Consider the following 26,324-nt stretch of genomic DNA (forward strand, 5'->3'; position numbering starts at 1 on the left):
TTTCCACTTGTAAATCGGCCCTGACTAGACCACTCCTATACGCCTTCCAGATTGATCTGTCCAGCGATATCTTCAATAAACTGCCAAAGGCATGCGGTAGACTACGCCCAGCACCCCCACCAAAACCTATCTCCTGGTCCCTGGACAAGGTGCTCCATTTTGCTTCTAGCCTGGACAACGATTCGTGCCCTCTGAAAGACCTGACTCAAAAGGTTATCTTCCTTTTTGCTCTCGCCTCGGGAGCCCGAGTCAGTGAAATAGTGGCATTATCAACAGAAGAGGGTCATATCCTGTTCACCGAGACAGGAGATCTTACCCTCTTCCCCGATCCGAGGTTTCTCGCTAAGAATGAACTACCAACCAAGAGATGGGGCCCTTGGAGAATCTGCCCCCTGAAGGAAGACGTCTCTCTATGCCCAATGGAGAGTCTTAAGGTCTATCTTCGAAGAACTTCAGACTTTGGTGGAGGACAACTCTTCAAAGGAGAAACATCGGGTAGCGACCTGTCACTGAAACAACTAAGAGCGAAAATCACCTACTTCATTCGCAGAGCGGATCCTGACAGTACGCCCGCAGGTCACGATCCTAGAAAAGTCGCTTCTTCTCTGAACTTCTTCCAGAGTATGGATTTCGAAAGCCTCAAGAGCTTTACAGGCTGCAAATCATCGTGCGTTTGTTTCAAGCACTACGCAAAACAAGTGCACGAAGTAAAGCATTTCGTGGTAGCTGCTGGTAGTGTTATGCAACCTGCTGCTTAAATCTGCATAGAAATGGAGTTTTTATGATAAGACAAAGTTTTATGAATACTTACCTGGCAGTTATATATACATAGCTAATAATCTCTATTTCGGCAGAATTTTTCTAAACGTGGCAACCACCTTGTGGTGGTTGAGTGGTAACACCCGTTAAAGGGTGGTAGGAGGAATCATTCCCGTCTTCTGTTCTTCAGTTCATCTATGCCCGACCTGTCTCCTGAGGGGAGGTGGGTGGGCCTTCGAATGTATATATAACTGCCAGGTAAGTATTCATAAAACTTTGTTTTATCATAAAAACTCCATTTTTATGAATAGAACTTACCTGGCAGTTATATATACATAGCTGATTAACACACTTGGAGGAGGGTGATAGACAGTAAACATCGTTGGGGAAACAACCAAAAAAGCTGTTGGATAAACACCTTGATTCCTTACCTGCTAAGGTAGCTGACTTCAAAGGTTCCTGCCTTTGAGTCGCTTTTCCCTTAGGAGTGTCAGCCAGGATGTGACCTGCAGTGCTGAAAACACTCAATCGAGTCTGTCAACGGGGTGAGACCAACAATCTGACTAGACTTCAGGACTACCTATTGCCCAAAATAAAAACTGCAACCTTACCAAAACCAACCACCTAACTTTTGCAAAGTAGATAAAAATTATCTAACTAGACTGAGGTGACTGTACACAAGTCGAAGTCCTCAGACAACCAATAAAAACACCAACCTACACACAAGTATACAAAACTAAGGTTGAGGGGAGGTAGTAACTCCTTTGCCTAATACAGAAGCCGTAGCTACGTATGGGCCCAAGGTATAGCATTTGTCATAATCCACTCTCACCTCTCTGAGGTAATGAGAGGCAAACACAGAGTTGCTCCTCCAGAATGTCGCATCCATAATTTGTCGGACCGACATGTTCTTGCGGTAAGCAAGCGAGGTCGCAATGGCTCTCACTTCGTGAGCCTGCACTTTTAAAGTCCGAAGTGTTCCTCCTCACACAAGAGATGCGCTTCTCTTATAACTTCCCTCAGGAAAAAAGACAAAGCGTTCTTGGAAAGGGGATTCTGAGGATCTTTCACAGAACACCACAGGGAGCTAGAAGAGCCTCTCACATTTTTCGTGTGAGACAAGTAGGCCTTGAGGGCTCGTACTGGACAGAGGAGCCTCTCTTGCTCTTAACCCACTAGGTTGGTCAAGTTAGGAACCTCAAAGGTCCTTGGCCAGGGCTTAGAAGGGTTCTCGTTCTTAGCGAGAAGGTCTAATCTTAAGGCACAAACTGCCCCATTCAGATTGAAGCCTACCTGCTTTTCAATTGCATGGACTTCACTGACTCTCTCAGCTGTTGCTAAGGCCAAAAGGAAGAGGGTTTTCTTTGTAACCTCCCTAAGGGGAGCCTGTGAGATGGGCTCAAATCTCTTGGTGCACAGAAATTTAAGAACCACATCAAGGTTCCAAGACGGGGGCTTTAACTGGACCTGCTTGGTTGTCTCAAAAGACTTCAAGAGCTCATGTAAGTCCTTATCGCGAGACAAGTCCAAGCCTCAATGCCGACAGACAGAAGCGAGCATACTCTTGTACCCCTTGATAGTGGACACAGCCAGCTTAGCGTCCTGCCTGAGGTACAACACGAAATCCGCAATCTGGCTCAGAGAGGCAGTGGATGAAGAAATCTTGTGCTTCCTACACCAAGCCCTAAAAGTCTCCTACTTGGACTGGTAGACCCGCTGTGAAGAGACCCTCCTCGCTCTGGCGATAGCTTTCGCAGCTTGCGCTGAAAATCCTCTCGATCTGACGAGCTTCTCGATAGTCTGAAGGCAGTCAGATTGAGAGCGAGGGGGTTTTGATGATACCTCTCGAAGTGGGGTTGTCTGAGCAGCTTTGGACTTGCAGGGAGGCTTCTTGGAAAGTCCATCAACAAGTCCACCACCTCCATGAACCATTCCCTCATCGGCCAGAACGGAGCTATCAGGATCATTCGTCCCGAATCGAGGAGAGCGAATTTCCTGACTACCAGATTGATGATCTTGAACGGGGGGAAAGGCATATGTGTCCATCCCCGTCCAATCCATCAAAAAGGCGTGTACTGCTATTGCCTCCTTGTCCGGAACCAGGGAGCAATAGTTGGGGATCCTCTTGAATAAGTTGGAGGTGAAAAGATCGATGAGGGGTCTCCCCCACAGCCTCCAGAGACTCTGACAGACCTGTTGGTTGGGGGTCCCTTCTGTGGGAAGGACCTGCCCTTTCCTGCTGAGCATGTCCGCCCTCACATTTCTCTGTCCCTGAACAAACCTCGTCAGCAGACCTATCTTGTTCTCCTTCGCCCAAAGAAGGAGCTCCCTTGCTGTCTCGAACAGAGACAGAGAGTGAGTCCCTCCTTGCTTTCTGATGTAAGCTAGAGCTGTGGTGTTGTCTGAGTTGACCTCTACAATCTTCCCAGACACCAAGTCTTTGAAGGCCTTTAGCCCCAGAAAAATGGCCATCAGCTCCTTGTTGTTGATGTGCCATCCCTGCTGAATTCCTTCCCAATAGCCTGAGACCTCCTTGCTTCCTAGTGTTGCCCCCCAACCTGACTCTGATGCATCTGAAAACAACACTAGGTCTGGGTTCTTCATGTGTAAGGAGATCCCTTCCCCTAACAAGGCTGGATCCAGCCACCACTTCAGAAGATTCTTGACTTTTGTTGGAATGGGGAAGGAAAAGGAGTCTTCCTGCGTCTTTCTGTTCCACGTCTTCGAAAGAAAGTGCTGAAGAGGCCTTAGATGGAGTCTCCCCAGAGAGACAAACTGTTCGAGGGAGGATAGAGTCCCCAGCAAACTCATCCACTCCTTCGCTGAGCACCTCTTCTTGTCCAGGAAACTTCAGACTTTTACGAGACACTTGGTCTGTCTTTCCTGTGAGGGAGAAGCCCGAAAAAGAACTGAATTCAGAACTATCCCCAAATAGAGAATAGTCTGATTCGGCTTGATCTGAGACTTCTCCCTGTTGATGACCAGGCCTAGATCTTGAGCCATCATAAAAGTCTTCCGTAAATCCTCCAGACATTTCTCCCTCAATCGTGAACGAATCAGCCAATCGTCCAGATAGAAGGAAATCCTTATCCCCTCCTGATGCAGCCAGCCTGACACATTCGCCATTATCCTGGTGAAGACTTGAGGAGCTGTGCTGAGACCGAAGCAAAGAGCTCTGAATTGGAAGCACTTGCCCTGCATTACAAATCTCAGGTACTTCCTTGAAGTCGGATGGATGGGGACATGGAAATACGCGTCCTGCAAGTCGAGGGACACCATCCAGTCCCCTGGACGTACTGATGCCAGCACCGACTGAGTCGTCTCCATGGAGAACTTTGTCTTCTCCACAAAGACGTTGAGAGGGCTGACATCCAGGACGGGTCTCCATCCGCCCGAGTTCTTGGGGACCAGAAACAGGCGATTGTAAAAGCCTGGGGAGGATAGATCCCGAACCGATTCTATCGCTCTCTTGTCTAGCATTTGGTTGACTAGGTCTATTAGGGCCTCCTGTTTCCCCGGATCTGTGTACCGGGCTACTAAGGCCAGCGGAGCATCTGCGAGAGGAGGTTTCTTCAGAAAGGGGATCTTGTATCCTTCCTTGATGACTGAGAGGGACCAGGTGTCCGCCCCTCTCCTCTTCCAAGACTGCCAAAAACCTGACAGTCTTGCGCCTACTGTCTGGAGGAGACGAACTTCACTTTCTGAAGCGAGGTCTGAATGAACCCCTGGTAGATCTTGGTCCTGATTCTTGCCTTCTTCCTCTAAAATCTGGTCTTGAAGAAGTAGTCCTGCCCCGAAAGGGCTGCTGGAATCTCTTTTCCTCCCGTTTCGAAGAAGGAGTGCCTGCCAAGGGCTTACAAGCAGAACGAGATAAAAGGTCTTGGGTGGCTTTTTGGGCCAGTGAAAGCGTAATGTCTTTAACCAGGGACTCAGGAAAAAGATGTTGCAGGAAAAAGATGTTGAGACAGGGGGGCGTAAAGAAGCTCAGACTTTTGCGCAATGGTAACAGACCTTGAAGTAAAAGAGCAAAGCTGGGCACTCTTCTTTAGGATCCCAGCCGAGAACAGCGCAGCCAACTCACTCGCCCCATCTCTGAGGACCTTGTCCATACAGGACATAATACTGGTAAGGTCCCTAGTTCCTTCCATCTGGTCAGTTTTCCTTGCCAGAGCCCCAAGCGACCAGTCTAGAAAACTAAAAACCTCAAAGGCTCTAAAAATACCTTTGACGAGATGATCCAGCTCCGACATCGACCACATGACCTTGGCCGAGTTGAGGGCATGCCTTCTAGCAGAGTCCACTAAGCCAGAGAAGTCACCCTTGGAGGAGGAAGGCACTCCAAAACCCAAAGGTTCCCCAGTTGCATACCACATACCCACTTTTGAAGCAAGACGAGCTAGTGGAAACGAGAAGGAAGACTTAACTGCTTGTCTCCGCTCCTTCATCCAGTCATCAATCTTTGCAAGAGCCTTCTTTGCGGAAATCGACAGTTTCATCTTGATGAAGGCCGACTGTTTCTTGGCCTTCTTTCTGTTAAATTGGGATTGAGGAGATTGAGGGGCAGCAGGTTGGAATTCCTCTCCAAAAAGTTCAAGAAGGGAGCGAGAGAGAACTTTGTAATCTCCAGCAGTGTCAGCAGGATTATCATCGCCATCAGAAACCTCCTCAAGGTCCTGATCCACATCTGCAACATCCTTCGAACGAGAAGAAGATTCCTTAGAATCTGACAATGGCAAATCAAAGGAATCGTCCTGCAAAAGACGGGTTGCATTCTGGAGCCCAGCGCTAGAAGAATCCTTGGAACGAGAAGCAGTATCGTCCCGAAGAGGCAGGCTGGTATTGCCCTGGCGCTGAGAACGAGAGGCAGTATCGTTCTGGTGCCGAGAGCGAGAGGCGGTATCGTCCAGGCGTCGAGAACTAGGGGCGGTATCGTCGTGGCGTTGTGAACGAGAGGAGGTATCGTCCTGGCATAGTGAACGAGATGCGGTATCGTCGTGGCGAAGCGAACGAGAGGAGGTATCGTGCTGGTATCGTGAACGGGAGGCGCTATCGTCCTGGCATCGAGAACGAGAAGCAGTTTCGTTCAAGATAGTATCGTCTCGGTATCGAGAACGAGAAACCGTATCGTCCTGGTATCGAGAAGAAGTATTGCCTTGCGAAAGCACACATTCCTCATCCTGGCGCAGAGAGGGAGAAGTTTTCTTTAGAGAAGAACTCCGTTCTCTCTTAGATGCAGACTTCTTAATAGGTAACGAGTCGTCTTTACGTCTACCAGACTGGGCGTGAGGGCGGCTAAATGCTTGCACTAACGTAAAAAGTTGTTCCTGCATGACAGACATAAAGGATTTAGCAACATCAGCTGGGTCTTGCGGCCCCGAAGGAGAGGGTTGACAAATAACACTCGTAGAAGGGGGAGGATCTTTGGCAGTAGGTTTAGGCTTCGCCCTTTTCACAGGCACAGAGTCGAAATCATCCTCCGACGGACAAGGTTCATAACTGCTAGAACCGGGAGAGAAAGAACGAGACAGTTCGTCGCGGTTCCATCTCCTCTTAGTAGGTCTTGACGCTTCAAACTTCCATTTACGTCAGGGCGAATTCGGAGAAGAAATTAACATATCCGACACGTCTTTTCCGTGACGGTCAAGAACAGCCTGGGAATCGGCAACAGGGCTGTTTGAGGCGACGGCTGACCGAGGGTACGTACCTCTCACCCCCTTTCGGTCATCGACGTACCTTCTCACTTGGTCCAGGGAGCTTGGTAGAGGTTTAGGCCTAGGGTAATGACAGGTTTGGTCAGTCGCCACCTCTACTGCACTAACACAAGCACTTTCACTATCCTTACCTTTAAAGGCCTCCAGTTGTTCTTTAATGGCCTTCAACTCGGCAGCCAAGCTAGCGTACCGAGGGTCATCCGCAGATACGGATCCTGTAGGAGGTGCAGGAGTTACTAACTCAAGGGAAGGATCAACTTCCAAAGAGGAATCAATTATAGGTTCAAAAGATAAATCTACACTAAGTTCGTCTTCCTTACCACTAACAGACTTAGACTTAGACCTAGAAGCTCTCCTAACTCTATCGAGCTCTAGTTTACGCACATAGCGCTTCATAATCAACCAATCCTTTTCATCCAAAACTTTACATTCCCCTCACCTATTATTAAGGGCACAAACAAAACCCCTACAATTCAAACACACGGTGTGAGGGTCTACCGCCATTTTCGGTAGTCGAACCTTACATTCCTCATTCGCACAGACACGGTAATGACTCTTTTCACTCATAATGAAAACAGCAAAAAAGCAAAGAAATAACAAAAACACGATTGCCAAAACCACAAATCAGAGTACTTCACCAAATAGCAGACTGGTACACCGATACAGGGAAAGCGAAGAAAAACTCTTAATGACGGACCAACGTGTTGTCGATCCGGCGGCAGAGATGAACTGAAGAACAGAAAACGGGAATGATTCCTCCTACCACCCTTTAACGGGTGTTACCACCCAACCACCACAAGGCGGTTGCCACGTTTAGAAAAATTCTGCCGAAATAGAGATTATTAGCTATGTATATATAACTGCCAGGTAAGTTCTATTCATAAAACAGTGAGTTACTTGGGACTCTAACTCTACGGGTGCCTGTGTTGACCCTATCGTGATACATAGTGATTTAATGGACACTCAGTGTTTCTAATAGACTGTTCTTTATCAAGGTGAAATGTCATAGACTTTACATGAGTGCCACATGCCCTAGGGCATGATGTGTTTTCTTTGAATTTTAAAAGACTGGCATTCCTCTGGAACTGGTGTTTCTAAAAAGCAAGTTTTTCTTTTCAGAATCAAGATTACCGTCTTTCATTTCTATGTACATTATTCTTTATTATTGTAAATAAATTCTATAATCATTATTGTAATTACTGCCATAATGATCTGCAATCCTAAAAATAAAATGTCTATTTTATTTCCATGTGCGTCTCTTTTCGCTCCTATTCCTTATCAAGAAATATACGATTGTTATAGTTTCATTTACCTCCTTACTGATGATCAGAAAGAATAATATAAGTAATTATGTTATATACTCACTCATGCCTTGATAATATTCCTATTCGAATATTAACCTTTGTCCTGTCTCCGAGACCAGCATGATCTCTCCTCCAGGGGAGTAGCAATTATGCTATATACTTACCTATGCTTGATAATATTCCTACCCGAATATTAACCTTTGTCTTGTCTCCAAGTCCAGCATGATCTCTCCACCGGGTGAGTAGCTCTTCAATGATCGCTTCGAGATGTTCTATGTCCAACAGGACTTCCCTGCCAGGGGGGCGGGAAGCAAGTTTATCATAGACTCTCTGGTAAGGACATGTTCTATAATTCTGTTCAAAGCCCTTGGCACTTGGATAAAAGGGGTAAAAATTCACGATACATTAATTCTCTGGTACACTTCCATCAGGACGTCATGGCTTGAGCCCAAAAACGGATCGCGAAAAATCTATTTTTGGGTGAGATAGCCATGACGTCCTGATGGACCCTCCCGTCTATTCTAGTTCAGCCTTTCAGGCCCCTCCCTGACCTACTGTATCGCAGAGATTGGTAGAAGCTGAGCTCAGGATGAGGACGGACGTGACGTCATTTAGCAATGGCGCCCGTTCGTTTACGTCTCGAGTACCAAAAGTAGCCACGGATGAAAGTAACTTTGGAACGGCCCTTAGTTACTCAGCCACCTTTCCATATCAAAGTGTTAACTCTATATGGGGTGCAGATAGCTATGTGGCGTGTTAATACATGCGTCCCCTGTTGATATACGATATCCTAGAGGGAAACCTTTAGGGTACTCGCACCAGAAGTTAGAATTCTGTGATAACCTTTAGTTTAATTCTCTTGGAATATCCACTGTTGTTAAATATACCCTAGGAAGCTACTGAAGGAACCTTCCATCAGGACGTCATGGCTATCTCACCCAAAAATAGATTTTTTGCTTTGCTCAAAATTCGTTATATATATATATATATATATATATATATATATATATATATATATATATATATATATATATATACATAATATGTTATTTTCATTAGTAAAATAAATTTTTGAATATACTTACCCGATAATCATGTAGCTGTCAACTCCGTTGCCCGACAGAATTCTACGGAAGGGATACGCCAGCGATCGCTATACAAGAGGGGGGTGTACTCACCAGCGCCACCTGTGGCCAGGTACTGCAGTACTTCTTGTTGACACCACCTCAATTTTTCCTCGGTCCACTGGTTCTCTATGGGGAGGAAGGGTGGGTCAATTAAATCATGATTATCGGGTAAGTATATTCAAAAATTTATTTTACTAATGAAAATAACATTTTTCAATATTAATCTTACCCGATAATCATGTAGCTGATTCACACCCAGGGAGGTGGGTGAAAACCAGTGTACATGTATATCAAGAAGCTAAGTATCCCGTATTTCATATTATCAGTTATTCAAAATAACAATGAAATTATAAGTACCTGGTAAGGAAGTCGACTTGAACCATTACTCTGCCTTTAATAAGTTCGTCTTCCTTACTGAGCGCAGCGTTCCTCTTAGGAGGCTGAACAACTCTAAGGTGCTGAAGTATCAAGGGCTGCAACCCATACTAAAGGACCTCATCACAACCTTTAACCTCGGCGCTTCTCAAGAAAGAATTGACCACCCGCCAAATCAACAAGGATGTGGAAGGCTTCTTAGCCTACCGTACAACCCATAAAAAGTATTCAAGAGAAAGGTTAAAAGGTTATGGGATTATGGGAATGTAGTGGCTGAGCCCCCGCCTACTACTGGATTCGTTGCTACTAATGGTCCCAGGGTGTAGCAGTACTCGTAAAGAGACTGGACATCTTTGAGATAGAATGATGCGAACACTGACTTGCTTCTCCAATAGGTTGCATCCATAACACTCTGCAGAGAACGGTTCTGTTTGAAGGCCACTGAAGTAGCCACAGCTCTCACTTCATGTGTCCTTACCTTCAGCAAAGCAAGGTCTTCTTCCTTCAGATGAGAATGTGCTTCCCTAATCAGAAGCCTGAATAGTAAGAAACTGAGTTCTTAGACCTTGGAAAAGAAGGCTTCTTGATAGCACACCATAAGGCTTCTGATTGTCCTCGTAAAGGTTAAGACCTTTTTAGATAGTACCTAAGAGCTCTAACTGGGCAAAGTACTCTCTCCAGTTCATTCCCCACCAAGTTGGACAGGCTTGGGATCTCGAACGACTTAGGCCAAGGACGTGAAGGAAGCTCGTTTAGCAAAAACCGAGCTGCAAGGAACATGTAGCCGTTTCAGATGTGAAAACTATGATCCTGCTGAAGGCGTGGATCTCACTTACTCTTTTAGCTGTTGTCAAGCACACGAGGAAAAGAGTTTTTAATGTGAGGTCCTAAAAAGAGGCTGATTGGAGAGGTTCAAATCTTGATGACATAAGGAACCTTAGGACCACGTCTAGATTCCAGCCTGGAGTGGACAACCGACGTTCCTTTGAGGTCTCAAAAGACCTAGGGAGGTCCTGTAGATCTTTGTTGGTGGAAAGATCCAAGCCTCTGTGGCGGAAAACCGCTGCCAACATACTTCTGTAACCCTTGATCGTAGGAGCTGAAAGGGATCTTACGTTCCTTAGATGTAACAGGAAGTCAGCAATCTGGGTTACAGTGGTACTGGTTGAGGAAACTGCATTGGCCTTGTACCAGCTTCGGAAGACTTCCCCTTGAGACTGATAGACTCTGAGAGTGGATGTTCTCCTTGCTCTGGCAATCGCTCTGGCTGCCTCCTCGAAAAGCCCCTAGCTCTTGAGAGTCTTTCGAAAGTCTGAAGGCAGTCAGACGAAGAGCGTGGAGGTTTGGGTGTACCTTCTTTACGTGAGGTTGACGTAGAAGGTTCACTCCTAGAGGAAGAGTCCTGGGAATGTCGACCAGCCATTGCAGTACCTCTATGAACCATTCTCTCGCGGGCCAGAGCGGAGCCAACCAACGTCAGCCGTGTCCCTTTGCGACAGGAGAACTTCTGAAGTACCCTGTTGACAATCTTGAACGGCGGGAATGCATACAGGTCGAGATGGGACCAATCCAGCAGAAAAGCATCCACGTGAACTGCTGCTGGGTCTGGAATCGGAGAACAATACAACGGGAGTCTCTAGGTTATCGAGGTAGCGAACAGATCTATGGTTGGCTGACCCCACAGGGCCCAAAGTCTGCTGCAAACATTCTTGTGAAGGGTCCACTCTGTGGGGATGACCTGACCCTTCCGGCTGAGGCGATCTGCCATGACATTCATATCGCCCTGAATGAACCTCGTTACCAGCGTGAGCTTTCGATCTTTTGACCAGATGAGGAGGTCCCTTGCGATCTAGAACAACTTCCACGAATGAGTCCCTCCCTGCTTGGAGATGTAAGCCAAGGCTATGGTGTTGTCAGAGTCCACCTCCACCACCTTGTTAAGCTGGAGGGACTTGAAGTTTATCAAGGCCAGATGAACCGCCAACAACTCCTTGCAATTGATGTGAAGTGTCCTTTGCTCCTGATTCCATGTTCCCGAGCATTCCTGTCCGTCCAAAGTCGCACCCCAGCCCGTGTCTGATGCGTCCGAGAGGAGACGGCGGTCGGGTTTCTGAACAGCCAAAGGTAGACTTCCTTGAGAAGAAAGCTGTTCTTACACCACGCGAGAGTAGACCTCCTCTCTTCGGAAACAGGAACTGAGACCGTCTCTAGCGTCATGTCCTTTATCCAGTGAGCAGCTAGATGATACTGAAGGGGGCGGAGGTGGAGTCTCCCTAACACGATGAACAGGGCCAGCGATGAAAGTGTCCCTGTTAGACTCATCCACTACCTGACTGAGCATCGGTTCCTTCTCAGCATGCTCTGGATGCATTCTAGGGCTTGGAAGATCCTTGGGGCCGACAGAAAAGCCCGAAAAGCTCGACTCTGAAGATCCATACCCAGGTGGACAATGGTCTGGGATGGGACGAGCTGGGACTCCTCAAAATTGACCAGGAGGCCCAGTTCCTTGGTCAGATCCATAGTCCATCTGAGAATCTCCAGACAGCGACGACTTGTGGGAGCTCTTAAAAGCCAGTCGTCTGACGGAGCCGGACACAAGATCATGGTACTGCTGCACAGTCTGTGAACTGTCAACCATGGGGAAGCGAGGAAGTACAGTGACAACCCGAAGCTGTCTAGACTGTCTGGGTCGTACAGACAACTCCTTATCGGGTTGCTGAGGTTGCCGCACTGCGTCACAACAAGTCACTTCTGCTGGTTGTTGAACGTCTTCCCAGTGACACACTGACTCCGTAAACAAAAAAATCCTCTAACAAGGACTAAGCTTGGACTGCATGTCTTGCAACACAGCTCAAGGTCTATGGGAGCAGGTGTGGTAACAGACGGGGTTAGCGACTGAAGTGGAACCATTACCTTCCCTGGAAGCATGTTATGCTTAAATAAAAGTCCATAGGAGGCTACGCAGCTAAAGGCTCCTCTCCAAATGACAGAGTCCTCAAGGGAATATCAGAAGGAGGGAGAATAGCACTTTCTCATCTACAGGAACCATATCCGAGAAAAGCTAAGTTCTCTCAGTGAGGGTTTCACTGGTGCAAAAGCAGCAGACTAGAAGGCAACGTTATGAAACTGCTTGACAGTCTAGTGAGTTGGCAACAACCAAAGATGTGTGACTGAGAAGCATGCGGTAAGGTATGCAGAGCATGCTGTATGCAGAGCATGCTGTATGTAGAGCATGCTGTAAGGTAAGCAGAGCATGTTGCATGGCGTGTGGCTTATGCTGCATGGGATGAGGCTCATGCTGCATGGGATGAGGCTCATGCTGCTTAAAAGAAATCTGAACCTGACACTAATCTAGCTGTCCGAGGATTAACCTGGTGAGACATCAGTCTCTTTACCAGAGAGTTTTACCAGATTTCCCCGGGCCACCACGTGACACAATTGGTAGTAATTCAAATGCCAACAGCATCTGGTGTTACCAGGCGGTCACCCATCCAAGTACTGACCAGACCCAACGTTGCTTAACTTCGCTGATCGGACGAGAAGCGGTGTTTTCAACGTGGTATGGCCGTTGACTTCAAATTACCTCTAATGAGTCAATATGGATAAATATCAACACAACATCGTGTTCAAATAGAAATAAATTTCTACCTCATACTTGGGATCGAACACTAGCCCCTTCTAATGAAAGGCCAGGTCGAAACCAACCATGCCACGAGAGCCCATTGTGAGGTTCCTGCCTCAAGAGTTGCGTCTGCCTCAAGGGTTGAGGGGGTAGCTGCGCAGAGAGAGGCTCATGCATAGACTGCGGTTCAAGTTGAATGGGAAGAGGCTCAAGCTGAGGAGAAAGTGGCAGATGCATGCGTTGAGGTGGCTGACTCATAGCATGAGGTTCCTGCCTCAAGAGTTGCGCTTGCCTCAAGAGTTGCGCTTGCCTCAAGGGTTGAGGTGGCTGCGCAGAGAGAGGCTCTTGACTCACGAGTTGAGGTTCTTGAGGTGCTTGCCTCGAGAGTTGAGGTTCTCGCCTCGAGGAAAGTGGAGGTGGTTGTTGCGAGAGTTGAGGTGGCTGCCTCAAGGATGGTAGAGGTTGTCGTACCTCAAGAGGTTGCTGCCTCGAGGGTAGTTGTAATGCAAGATACTCCTGCCTCAAGGGTAGAGGAGGTTGTAAGGCATAAGGCTCCTGCCCCCATTGTTGAGGAGGTTGCTGCGTGGTAAGAGGCTCCTGCCTCAAGGAAAGTGGAGGTTGCTGCACAGCGCTGGTATCTGGCAACTCCCAACGCGGCAGCTCACGCATGGAGGTAGCTTGAGGAACCTCAGCCTCATACGTCTGGCAGATTGTACTGCGCAGAGGAGGAGGAGCGTTCGCAGGAGGAGGTGTATTAACCTTCTCTGATTGAAACTCCTGCATCAACACCGCAAGCTGAGACTGCATTGTCTGCAGCATAGACCACTAGAGTTAAAGAAAGACAACAACAAACGGAGCTACTGTCCGTTGAGACTGAGGGTCTAAAACAGCTGGTGCGGCAACAGACGGAGCTACTGCCTGTTGCGATACCACCTTGCCTCTCCGGGAGGTGTGCAGTTGTCGTACTGCAGCAATTCCGAACTGACCCAGGGCTAATGGCTACACCTAGGAGTTGGACTTGTGCGGAAGGGACCGACTTGCACTTAAAAGCTGCAAGATTTGGTCCATGGTTTCTGCGAGAAACCTCTTCCGCAGACGAGGAATAAAAGGGCTCTCACGTCTTTGTGTGGGTGGGGTGATCACGTCGGCAACGTGTGTAGATACACCCGAAACCACGGAGGGAAAACGTCTGTTCGTCGATCAAGGCCTGCTGAACCCATAAGTCCTTCGACATTACTTCTCCCCTGAGCTTGGGAGCTTGTAAGAGGTCCCAGACTAGGCGAACAACTGGCACGAACAGACGAACCCTCGAACGCAACACTGTAACACTTTGCGCTTATCACTTATCACTTTTGATTTTCTGTTTGCACTTATTTCACTGAACTCGAAACTTTAAGTGGTTTGTACCTGAAACACGCAATTCTATCCTTCCTTAAAAGTTAGTAATTGCGAAAACAGAATTACAATGTAACAGAAAAATCTAATGAAAGATAAATAATTCAGTGGCTGGAAAGAGACTAAACACTAGATCAAATAAACTACGTTTAAAATCTCTCACCGCATAAAGCTTGAGAACAAGAATAAAACTCTAGAAACGTTTACCTTCTTCCCCTAAAGAGACTAGGGAGAAGAGCAAAAACGATAACAACGTTACTCGCTTGAACGAAACGTTTATCCTCCTCTCTCTCCCTCCGTCTCTATCTCTCTCTCTCTCTCTCTCTCTTGACTTAGAACCTGAGAGAAGAGCCCAATCATATATATCGTTAAAACATATTATTGTTAAAGGAAAAAAACTGAAAGATTTCCCAAATAAAAAGTTCCTTTATTAGATTAAAACCATTAAGCTAAGAAAGAATGAACAAAACGCTAGAAACGGTTTACTCTTACTGCAACGTGACACCGTGAAAATTCTCTCTCTATCGTAACGATAGAGCGCAAGTTGAACGTTCTGAACGTCAACAACTGCAGAGACAAAACAAAACGTTAGTTCAACTTTGAAAACAGTACGAGACTATCAAAGAAATTCTTTCAAAAACATTAAAATAGCATAATATGTTAACAGGTAAAACCGAAATGACGGGCTCAATGTTAATTAACTTCGGTACCAAGAAAAGACCGCCTACTATTAGGAAAGGTCGAAAATAAACAAATATAAAAATTAATTTTAATAAGTTTATAATAAAAGGAAGTTAATCGAAGAGGCCTATAAAAGGCGGAGAGATATAAAATAAATCTATAACTTTTGTTAAGCAAAATTAAGAAAGAGAGTCTATACTCTCTTAGACACCAACACTTCCGTCTAAGGGAAGGGTCGGCCATATAAAAGTGAAAGAGAGTTCATACTCTCTTCGTCACCATAATTAATCAAATTAATTCCAAAAGCTAGCTAAGCTAATGATAAAACTTCCTGAATAGCGAAAGCTAAACTCTAGAGCAAATACATCACCAAATCGTGAGCAAAAACTCCAGAATCAACAGCGTATCCATGTAGGTCTAGCCGGAGGCACGACAGAGGAAAAATTGAGGTGGTGTCAACAAGAAGTACTGCAGTACCTGGCCACAGGTGGCGCTGGTGAGTACACCCCCCTCTTGTATAGCGATCGCTGGCGTAACCCTTCCGTAGAATTCTGTCGGGCAACGGAGTTGACAGCTACATGATTATCGGGTAAGATTAATATTGAAAAAAATATATATATATATATATATATATATATATATATATATATATATATATATATATACATATATATACATATATACATATATATACATATACAGTATATATATATATATATATATATATATATATATATATATATATACATACAGTGGAACCTCTACATCCGAACGTATCTACATCCGAATTTTCCAACATCCGAAGTAATATTCGAGCAAATTTTTTACTCTACACCCGAATTTTATTTCGACACACGAAGTAAGCAATTTTCGTCGTACCGGTTGTATCCGAATTTTTCGACACGCGAAGTACAATTCGAACACGTTCCTACTCTACACCAGAATTTTTTTTTCGACACCCGAAGTGAACAATACTCGTACGCGTAGTCGGTGCTCATAGCGCCTGACGTGTTTTTTATTTCCGCCGATAGAAGGCAGCACTTCGACCTCGGAGGGACCCTCAATTAGCGTGGCTTAGGACATTCCTCTGTTCTCTCGGCTTCGTTTGGTTGTGCCCTGTGCGTTCTGCTATTAACTGTGTTTTAATCGTGATTTTTTACGTTCATCCTTTTACGGTATTTTACGTAAATCATGGGTCCTAAAAGGCTTAGTTTCGCAAGTGGTAGTGGTAGTGGTGAGAAAAGGAATAAGGGAATGCTTTCTTTAGAAGTAAAGCAAGGAATTATTAAAAAGCATGAGTGAACTTGCAATAGGTTCGGCGCAAATAAAAGAGGTGTAAGGAAAATATCAAGACGTGGTCGACTTCATCGACAAATACCATCCAAAGAAATTGCAGGTTTGTCGTGTAGTTGCGCAGTTTGATGATGTTTCCCTAACTTATTTTCGAAACATTCTGAAAAGCTGTACCAAGCAACTTTCTATCGATAGCTTCTTTAAAAAACTACGAAGCAAACTCGTGATGAAGAGGAAGGAAGTGGTTCAAAGAAAACCGCAAAGACTTAAGAGAAAAAAATTCAATCAATTTTAAGAGTAGAGAGTGAAAGTGATTAAAATTAATCATCAAAAATAAAAAAAGAAAATGTAAAAAAAAAATATAAAATATAAAAAAAAAAAATAAGCTAAGTTATGTTAAAGTTCACTTAGTGTAAGTTAGAATGAGTTACGGTAGTGTACGTTTATCGTAGTTAACCTCTCTACCTCCTCGCCGACCGTCCATTTCCTCTGCATAGCAAGACTAACAACACCTGCGCTGGAGTTTCTAAGGTAAAGTGACGCTAAAAACCCGTTTCTTATTTATCATTTTTTGATAATTCTTCTTTTTTACATGTCTCTTATCTAATTTAGTGTGCATTATTCTCATGGAAAATTATGTGTAGTAGTTTATTAAGAATTTATCATAGGTTTTTGGGCTCAACCACGGATTAATCCTATTTCAATGTATTCTTATGGGAAAATTCGCTTCGACATCCGAACATTTTCTACATCCGAAGTCGGTTGTGGAACGGATTAAATTCGTATGTAGAGGTACCACTGTGTATATATATATATATATATATATATATATATATATATATATATATATATATATATATATATATATATATATATATATATAGTCAGCGCCGGTCGTGATTGCCGCGACCCCCTTTGCAACAAGAAAAATCATACCCCTGAAAAAGAATGCATGAAAACTGTATGTGAACACTCACCAATTGTTCTTCTAGTATTTGCTGGGTAGGCCTTTCCTCTTGATAACTTCAGAGACCCTTTTTGGTATACTATCAATAAGGTTCCTGCAAATTTGGGGGTCAAGGGCAGCCCAACACTCCTTCAGGGCCTCCTCAAGCTTTGGCACAGTCTTTGTGTCCTTTTTCCTGAGCTTGGCTTTTATTATTGCCCAAAGATTTTCTAGAGACAAGTCAGGAGAGTTGCCAGGCCAGTCTTTTATATAATCCACTTCACAATCCCCCAACCACTGCTTAATAATTTTTGCAGTGTGACAAGGGGCACCGTCTTGCTGGAGGATTTCAGTGCCAGTCTTTTCAAATGCGTCTGGCAAATAAAAATTCAAAATTTCATAATACACATTCGCATTAACTGTTTGTCCTTTTGGCAACACCACAAGATCCGCAACACCACCGTATCCAAATGCACCCCAGACCATCAAAGAGGGGGGGAACTTTACTGTCTTAGCAGTGGCTTTGGGGTGATAGGGATCGCCACCCTTCTTGACCCAGACCTTTTTGCCTGCGGGGTCAGAAATGTAAAACGTGGCCTCGTCTGTAAACAAGACCTTTCTCACTCTCTCTAACGGCCACTCCTTAACCTTCTTACAGAACTCAACCCTTGCCTTCCTTTGTTTCTCAGTCACGAGAGGTTTCTTCTTTGCCTTCACCTTCTTAAATCCCAGATCGCCACTAATACGCTTCTGAATCGTCCTTACACTCGTTTCACCTAGCACTTTTGGATAACTTTCTTTCAATTATTATCATTATTATTATTACTATCCAAGCTACAACCCTAGTTGGAAAAGCAAGATGCTATAAGCCCAGGGGCTCCAACAGGGAAAAATAGCATAGTGAGGAAAGGAAATAAGGAAATAAATAAATTAAGAGAACAAATTAAAAATAAATCATTCTAAAATAAGTAACAACGTCAAACCAGACATGTCATATATAAACTATTAACAACATCAAAAACAAATATGTCATAAATAAACTATAAAAAGACTCATGTCCGCCTGGTCAACAAAAAAGCATTTGCTCCAACTTTGAACTTTTGAAGTTCTACTGATTCAACCACCCGATTAGGAAGATCATTCCACAACTTGGTAACAGCTGGAATAAAACTTCTAGAGTACTGCGTAGTATTGAGCCTCGTGATGGAGAAGGCCTGGCTATTAGAATTAAGTGCCTGCCTAGTATTATGAACAGGATAGAATTATCCAGGGAGATCTGAATGTAAAGGATGGTCAGAGTTATGAAAAATCTTATGCAACATGCATAATGAACTAATTGAAGGACGGTGCCAGAGATTAATATCTAGATCAGGAATAAGAAATTTAATAGACCGTGAGTTTCTGTCCAACAAATTAAGATGAGAATCAGAAGCTGAAGACCAGACAGGAGAACAATACTCAAAACAAGGTAGAATGAAAGAATTAAAACACTTCTTCAGAATAGATTGATCACCGAAAATCTTGAAAGACTTTCTCAATAAGCCTATTTTTTGTGCAATTGAAGAAGACACAGACCTTATATGTTTCTCAAAAGTAAATTTGCTGTCGAGAATCAAACCTAAAATTTTGAAAGTCATACAAATTTAAAGAAACATTATCATATTGGTGCTGATGTAATATTTATTATGAAAAGGTTTTAAGTGAAGAAGATTATATAAGCAGCAGTCAAAAAAAAAGTAAACAATTTGTACTGTGCGTGCACATCATTGCGATACGGTAGCATGACCTTGAGATCAGCTGATGCCTACAGCTGCTTTTCCGGTCCCATACAGCAGGGGAACCCAACTCTCTACAGGATCTCCACTGGTGTTTTACCTTGTTCGTTCAAAGTATTTAACGTTTCATATAACGTATTATTCATTTACTGTTAAATCGTCACTGTTATATAACTGATGAAATAAGTCTTCAGTTTCCTCAGGAAAATCTTAATGTCTTAAATCATTCGGATGTCTCGTGGGAGCTTATTGTGTAGTCTGGGGGCCGCATATTTAAAGGCTCTGGAGCCTACATTAACCTTACATCTAGGCTACAATAGTTTGAAACCACATGTAACTATTCACGTGTCGACACGATTTGTTGTCTGCGCAACATGTAGCAATTCTCCTAAGTATTTTGGACAACCGGTTCTGATAACTTGGTGGGTTATTGTACATATTTTAAATTCAATTCTCACTTTTATCGGCAGCCAGTGTAAATAAATTAGTATGGGGGTGATCCTTTCTCTAGATGGGACACCTTTCATAAGTCTTGCTCCTCTGTTTATTATGTTTTGTAATTTCTAAAGTTGCACTTTTGGTGAATTGTAATAGATGGAGTTGCAGTAGTCAATCCTGCAAATAACACAGTTTATCAAGTTTTTTTTACAGAATTTTCATCCAGGTACATTTTTATAAATGCAATATTTCTTAGATGATAACCAACAGTTTTTACTACATTATTTATTTGGGCATTGAGAGACAGGTTTCAGTCAAGAAATACACCTAGATCTCGAACTTTACTAGATATCGGCACCGAGTCATTATTTATGTGCATTTGAATATCACCCAAGCTTTTCACGCTGTTTCTCTTATCCACCACCATGTTCTCATTGAATTTTAGTTGTTTAAATCTCATCCATTCTCTAACACTATCAAGGATTTGGTTTAGAGTTTCAGTAGTGTCATTATATCATTTATGGAGAAGTAAAATTGTGTCATCTGCAAATAGTATGAACTTCAAACCATGCCTTTGTAGTACTTTCGACAGACCAATAGTATAGATGCAGAATAAGATTGGGCCAAGTACACTCTCCTGGAATACCCCTCTGTTTAAGAATTCATATGATGATTATGAGTTTCCAATTTGTACACAGTAATTTCTACCAACCAAGTAATCTTTTAGGTATTCGAAAGCTTGATTTTCAATGCCGATGAACAGTAGCTCATTTCGTAGCAGTTCATGCACAACTGTTTTAAAAGCAGCACTGAGATCAAGTAATATTAAAATACCACATTTATTTTCATCCATCATTTCCAGCATATCATTTACAACAAAGCAGATGGCTGTCTCTGTAGAGTATAGTTTTCTATAAGCAGATTGGTTGTCAGGCAAAGCTTCTATTACTTCTAGGTGACTGACTAGTTGTTCAAGAATTACATATTCCACCACTTTTGAGACAAAGGATAGATTTGAAATAAGTCTATATGAGCTTAATTCCAGGTAGTCCAGAGCATTATTTAGAACTGGTGTGACTATAGCCATTTTCTCAGATTTAGGAAACTTACATTCATCAATGCTTGCATGTGCTATTCTCACTTATTTTGGCTAGACTAGAAAAGTTTCTCTCCAAATACTTCAGATATTGGCATAGGATCGATCGCACAATTTGTTTTCTTTGCTCTCTTGATAATCCTGATGATGTCATCTTGTGTTATGTTGTTAAATCGTATTAATTTTGTGTTTGCCTGGTGTATCATTAATCTGATGTTGAGTATTTACAAATGACCTGGTTATATTTTCAATGTTGTTTTTAAAGAATACTAGAAATTTATTTGCTAGCTCCTGGTCACTGTATCCATCAGGTAGCTTCTTTTCTTTTACATTTCCCATTATACCATTCAGGAGACGATAAAACTTATTTATGTCTTTTGCTGCTTCGAGGATCTTTCTCTTATAGTATTCACTTTTATTCCTTCTTAGAAGGTAGTTATATTGACATGTAGCAGTTTTGTAACTTACCCAAGTACTTTGTTTTTAACCTATTCCACTTTCTTTACATCTTTTTTCCCTCTTTTTTACCGAAGTCTCTCCATCAAACCACGGAGATTGGTCTTTTACAGTTATAGTCTTTGCCATCGGTGGGCACATGGTATCATATACACTTTTACTCACTTTATTATAAGTGGTCGTAAGACAGTTAACACAATTAGCTCCCAATAAATAGGGTAGGAAAAAAATGTGATGTCTAAAGTTTATTTTTTTTACTAATGCATGTTTCCGTAGAGGTAGACTAAACGTAATAACTTTGTGCACTGGGGAGATAGTACATTCCTCTTCAACTTTCATATCAGATACAATATTATTCATGTCATCACTTAAAACTAGGTCCAACGTATGCTAAGTTAAAGTAGTTGTGCAATCAGCATTATTCACTAGTCGATATGATTCTAATAACTCAAATGCCAAAGCGTCAGGATTTGATGCATCATCCATCCAAAAACTGAAGTCTCCTAAGATAGCTAATTGGTTTTTCTCTATGATAATCATCTCAATGAGAGCAGCAAATTCTTCAAAAAAGATACTAGTGTTTGTTCTTGGAGGTTTGTAGACTGTTACAAAGGATTTTTTTTTTTTCGTAAGTTTATTTCTATATATTCAAAACTTGTTACACTAGTTCTTTTCAACATTTTGAGATTTGAGTAACTTTATGAATAAAGAGTTCATCACCTCACACCAGACCTACCTTCTCTCAGTATGTGAAAGTTGTGTGTGGTGGGTGTCTTTCAGTGATCTCTGCCTTGTCCAAGTTATTCAACCATGTTTCAGATAATGCTAGCATGTCCAAATATTTCTCGTTTATCAATTTTCAAATTTGAATAGTCTTATTACCTACAGATTGTATATTTACATAGCCACAGTTTATGACATCCTTAGTAACCATGATCAGTATTTTCTGCAAGTCTTTTCAATTCCTAGTCATAAGCTTTGCATTCTCTAGTATCTACTATATGGTCACTTGGTTTGTTTAACTTTGTGCAGTTGGTGTGCACTGACACTTGTGAATTACACTCCTTGGTGGAATGTTTTCCTGAACATTTCCCGCAGACTTTATCATCATTCTTAGACTTGCAATCATTTTCAAGATGTCCATACCTCTGACAGTAGTAGCAGGAGATCATCTGGTACCTATCACATATGTTATAAGTATCATGAATAGCCCTCCGAACTTCAGACTAACATTTCAGCACATAGTGGGTGGTCTAACCTGAAGCATTTTTCTTCAGGACTACACTTATCTTTCTCTTCTATATTTTGGATTTTTTCCAGGCAGCGATTTCTTTAAATCAAAGCATTGACTACATCATCATCATCATTTTACACATTGCATATCATTACTTTTGGTTTTAGTTTTCTGATTTTTCTCGTTTAAGTGTCGGCAACCAATGTCTGAATTTTGTTTGCCGCCTCCTCTCTGATCATTTTGTTTGCAAAGTTTACAACAACATTTCCATTCGTAGTTGACCTCGTGTCAAGTATAGGAATGTCTAAGTGCCTGTTCAACCTCGCATTTTCTTTCAGTAATTTTAGTTGTATTTGTTGATTTATTTACCAACAGATTTTTCCTTAAATTTGTCAGCAAATGTTGTTTTCTCCAGTTTTGGGTTCATCAATGTTTGAAGCGTTGCCTTAATTGATTCCATATTCATGGCAAGAATATCAATCTTTTCACTGAAGTCAGTAGTCTGGGTGGAATTTGCTGCGTGTGCGCTAAGGTCCGCAAGTTTGTTTTCCAAGTCATCTATTTTTGCGTCTTGTTCGCTCAGGGCCTCTTCTCTCATATTCACCTCTTCCTTTAATTTTGAAATATATAAATTGGCTTACCTGGCTTCACCTACACAGTGTGGGCATAACCAATCTAGGTTCTACCGTTCTTTATCCATGACGCCTGTCACTATATACACATTTCTTATGGTAAATCTATTGCATTTACAAACTATCCATTTTTTCCGGTCTCCATCCGTGTTTTCACATATGAGGCAGAAATAGTTAGGGACAGACATAGTGTACCGTTTCTTATCACTTAGGTTTCTCCATAAGATTAACTAATATCTTTTCAATGATATTCTAAGGGAGAAACAAACAGCTACAACATGACTCAGGGTGTTGAACGAGCTCCGCGCAGAACACGTCCACAATCTAGCCTCTCACTTCCACTCTTGATTATTGAAATGCTCAAGAAATTGAAAAATAGAATACAAACATGCTTTAATAAGCCACATTAATGAAATGAAATATGAAGGCTTAATAATGAATACAAAATTAAATACTGTATGAAGCTTTAATAATGAATTACCCTTAGGGCCCGCTCAAACACTGTCACACACACTCGCACAGTGTGTGACAACGTTTTCGCAACATAATAATAGCTATAAACAAACTGTATGAAAACTGATATCCTGTAACATATTGGTGCTGATGTAATATTCATCATGAGGAGATTTTGAATAAATTAAGTAATTACATAAAAAAAAATATGCCACTTGTATGTGCACAATCTTTCGATAAGGTAGCAAGACCTTCAGATCAGCTGATCATAACCAAAGGTAAACAAAATATTAAATAATTCTTGATGTTTAAAATTCTTTTGAAATTGAAAAAAAAGAGAGAGAGAGAGAGAGAGAGAGAGAGAGAGAGAGAGAGAGAGAGAGAGAGAGAGAGAGAGAGAGAGAGAGAGAGAGAGAGAGAGAGAGAGAGAGAGAGAGAGAGAGAGTGTGTGTGTGTGTGTGTGTGTGTGTGTGTGTGTGTGTGTGTGTGTGTGTGTGTGTGTGTGAGGAATGTTTCCACAAACACTTCCCTAATATGTGAAAGCTGGATAGTGTACACATAAAAGCATATACTGTATAGCTATCACAGGCACTAAGGTTTCTTGCTAAGGAAACAACCATCTTTCTTTTAAGAGTTACGTTAATGCCTAAGCAGTGGAATACACCACCTATTCTAAATCACTAATTATCATCATTATCATTACTTACTAAACTAAAACCCTAATGGAAAAGCAGGATGCTACTATAAGCCCAGGAGCCCCCAACAGGGAAAAGAGCCCAGTGAGGAAAGGAAACAAGGAAAAATAAATTATTTTAAGGACAGTAACATCAAAATAATATTTTCTACATAAATTATAAAAACTCAACAAAACAAAAGGGAGAGAAATCAGATACAACAGTGTGACCGAGTGTACCCTCAAGCAAAAGAAATAACCCAAAATAGTGGAAGACCATGGTACAGAGGTTATGGCACTAACCAAGACTAGACAACAATGGTTTGATTTTGGAGTGTCCTTCTCCTAGAAGAGCTGCTTACCACCATAGCTAAAGTCTCTCTTCTACTCTTACCAAAAGGAAAGTAGCCAATGAACAATTACAGTGCAACAGTTAACTCCTTGGGTGAAGAAGAATTGTTTGGTAATCTGTGTTGTTAGGTGTATGAGGACAGACGAGAATCTGCAAAGAATATGCCAGACTATTCGGTGTATATGTAGGCAAAGGGGAGGTGAACCGTAACCAGAGAGAAGGATTCAATGAAGTACTGTCTGACCAGTCAAAGGACCCCATAACTCTCTAGCGGTAGTAACTCAACGGGTTAAAAGCGTTCAGGTCCAAATGAGTGCTCAGTTGAGCCTAGTGATCGCCTTGAATGCTCACTGTTGTACGTCAGGTAAAGGAGGTCTGCAATTACTATGAGTTATCACTGAGCATGCTAGGAGAACGCTTGGTTTAAGCCTGTCTTTCAGGACAACAGAAGAGCACACTGATTGCGAGAGAGCACGAAACAAGGGTCACTTGGAACGCAACCACAAGTGAGCAAGCCTGGCTCGTGAAAAACAGGTAGAGCAAGCTTAATTTCACAAGGGCAATCACGAGCCATGGGGTGGTTGAGCTGAGAGTTAGCATATGAAGCTATGCTGTCAACCCAGCCAGTTGGGCGATGATCTGTGATCGCACCTAGAGCACCTACACAGATAATTTGAGCACTGAGTACTCACTCTGCATAAGCACATTGAGAGATTGCTTGTCATTAAACAACTCCCAGGTGAAAGGCTAATGCATGCAGATGACAAGTCGCGCTCGGGATTCAGAGCTACCTGGGGAGATGTGCTCCCAGGTGAGGACAGGCTTCTTGCCCTTACAAGGGCGTCTGTTAAAACACCCCAAAGGGTCGACGATCTCAGAAGTGTGAGGACAGTCAAGCCTGTACTTGCCGCCCTTAGGGGTGAGCTTGCTAGGAGAACGCTTACCTGAGCGTCTTGCCTGTCCTCGTGCTGAGGTTGCGAACACATCAAGGGGCGAGTGGGCTACACTGGTGGAACGCTCGCCGGAGCGAACTTGTGAGAGACAGCTTGTTAAGCAAACCTCTCAAATCGCCAGACTAAACCACGGAATGTGAAGCAATTGGCTTTCAATAAGTAATGCTGAAAACATTGAATCAACAGTACTCACTAGAACGTGTGTTGCTCACGTGTCCCCATTTGAAAACACCGAAGGGTCGGCGAAAAGACAGACGGAAACAAGTTTGATCCAAAGACTTCATGCAAGTCTAACTCCAAGGGGACAAGGATGAGCTTTCACCCTTGGCCAACCTAAGGAGTTAAAAGAGAAATTGATAGCATTAATCAAGCTCCCGACTCGAGGACAATACCACCGAAATGCCATAGCCTCATACTGGGAACAGAGACCGAGAGTAAAGCAATTTTTCCAGTGTTCAGGCAGCACTGCTGACTGCTGAAATCAAAGTGGAGTCGTAGAGAATGATAGGAGGGAGGGTATGCAATGATTTCCCACTATCAACTGGTCACAACCCGTATGGTTGTTGACGCCTTGTTAAATGTTATACTCTTAAGTAAAGAACAATGGTTTATATTCATGTCAGAACAAAAGTCATTCATAATTCACAAAATAATTTTTGTCCCTGGTGCCTACCCTAACAAATAGTGTTTATCGTTTATCATACATACAGCTGAAGTTAATGTTTTAGCTGTGAAATCTATAGGCGATAGATTTTCCAATGGTTAACAAATAAATACTCTCTAATACAATAAAACCACATCCAAATGCCAAAAAAGATCTTATTATTGGAGCCCTTTTAATACTAAAAGCCTTAAATACATCTATCATAATCCAGCACCTAAGACAAATAGATCAAATCCCAGATGTTTGAATAGAAAATTGAGCATTGATCTATATTCCTTAATGGTTAAGATTAAAAATTCTTTTCATTGACTACAAGGTAAAAAATTTTACCTGTATCACATTGGCTAGTCTAGTAATTGATACAGAATCGTATGTGATCTTTAAC

The 26,324-nt window shown here is 42.8% G+C and overlaps 1 protein-coding gene and 1 non-coding gene across 2 annotated transcripts in view; both read right to left on the reverse strand.

The window, feature by feature from the left end:
* The window catches only part of LOC137626160 (dystroglycan 1-like), a 388,225-nt gene that overhangs the window by 255,450 nt on the left and 106,451 nt on the right, over positions 1-26,324 (reverse strand). The window lies entirely within an intron of this gene.
* Positions 12,731-12,849, reverse strand: LOC137629939 (5S ribosomal RNA). The gene has a single exon (XR_011041620.1). It is a non-coding gene; the product is annotated as a 5S ribosomal RNA (ribosomal RNA).

Source organism: Palaemon carinicauda, chromosome 2 (assembly GCF_036898095.1).
Source record: "Palaemon carinicauda isolate YSFRI2023 chromosome 2, ASM3689809v2, whole genome shotgun sequence".
Classification (NCBI taxonomy): Eukaryota; Metazoa; Arthropoda; class Malacostraca; order Decapoda; family Palaemonidae; genus Palaemon; species Palaemon carinicauda.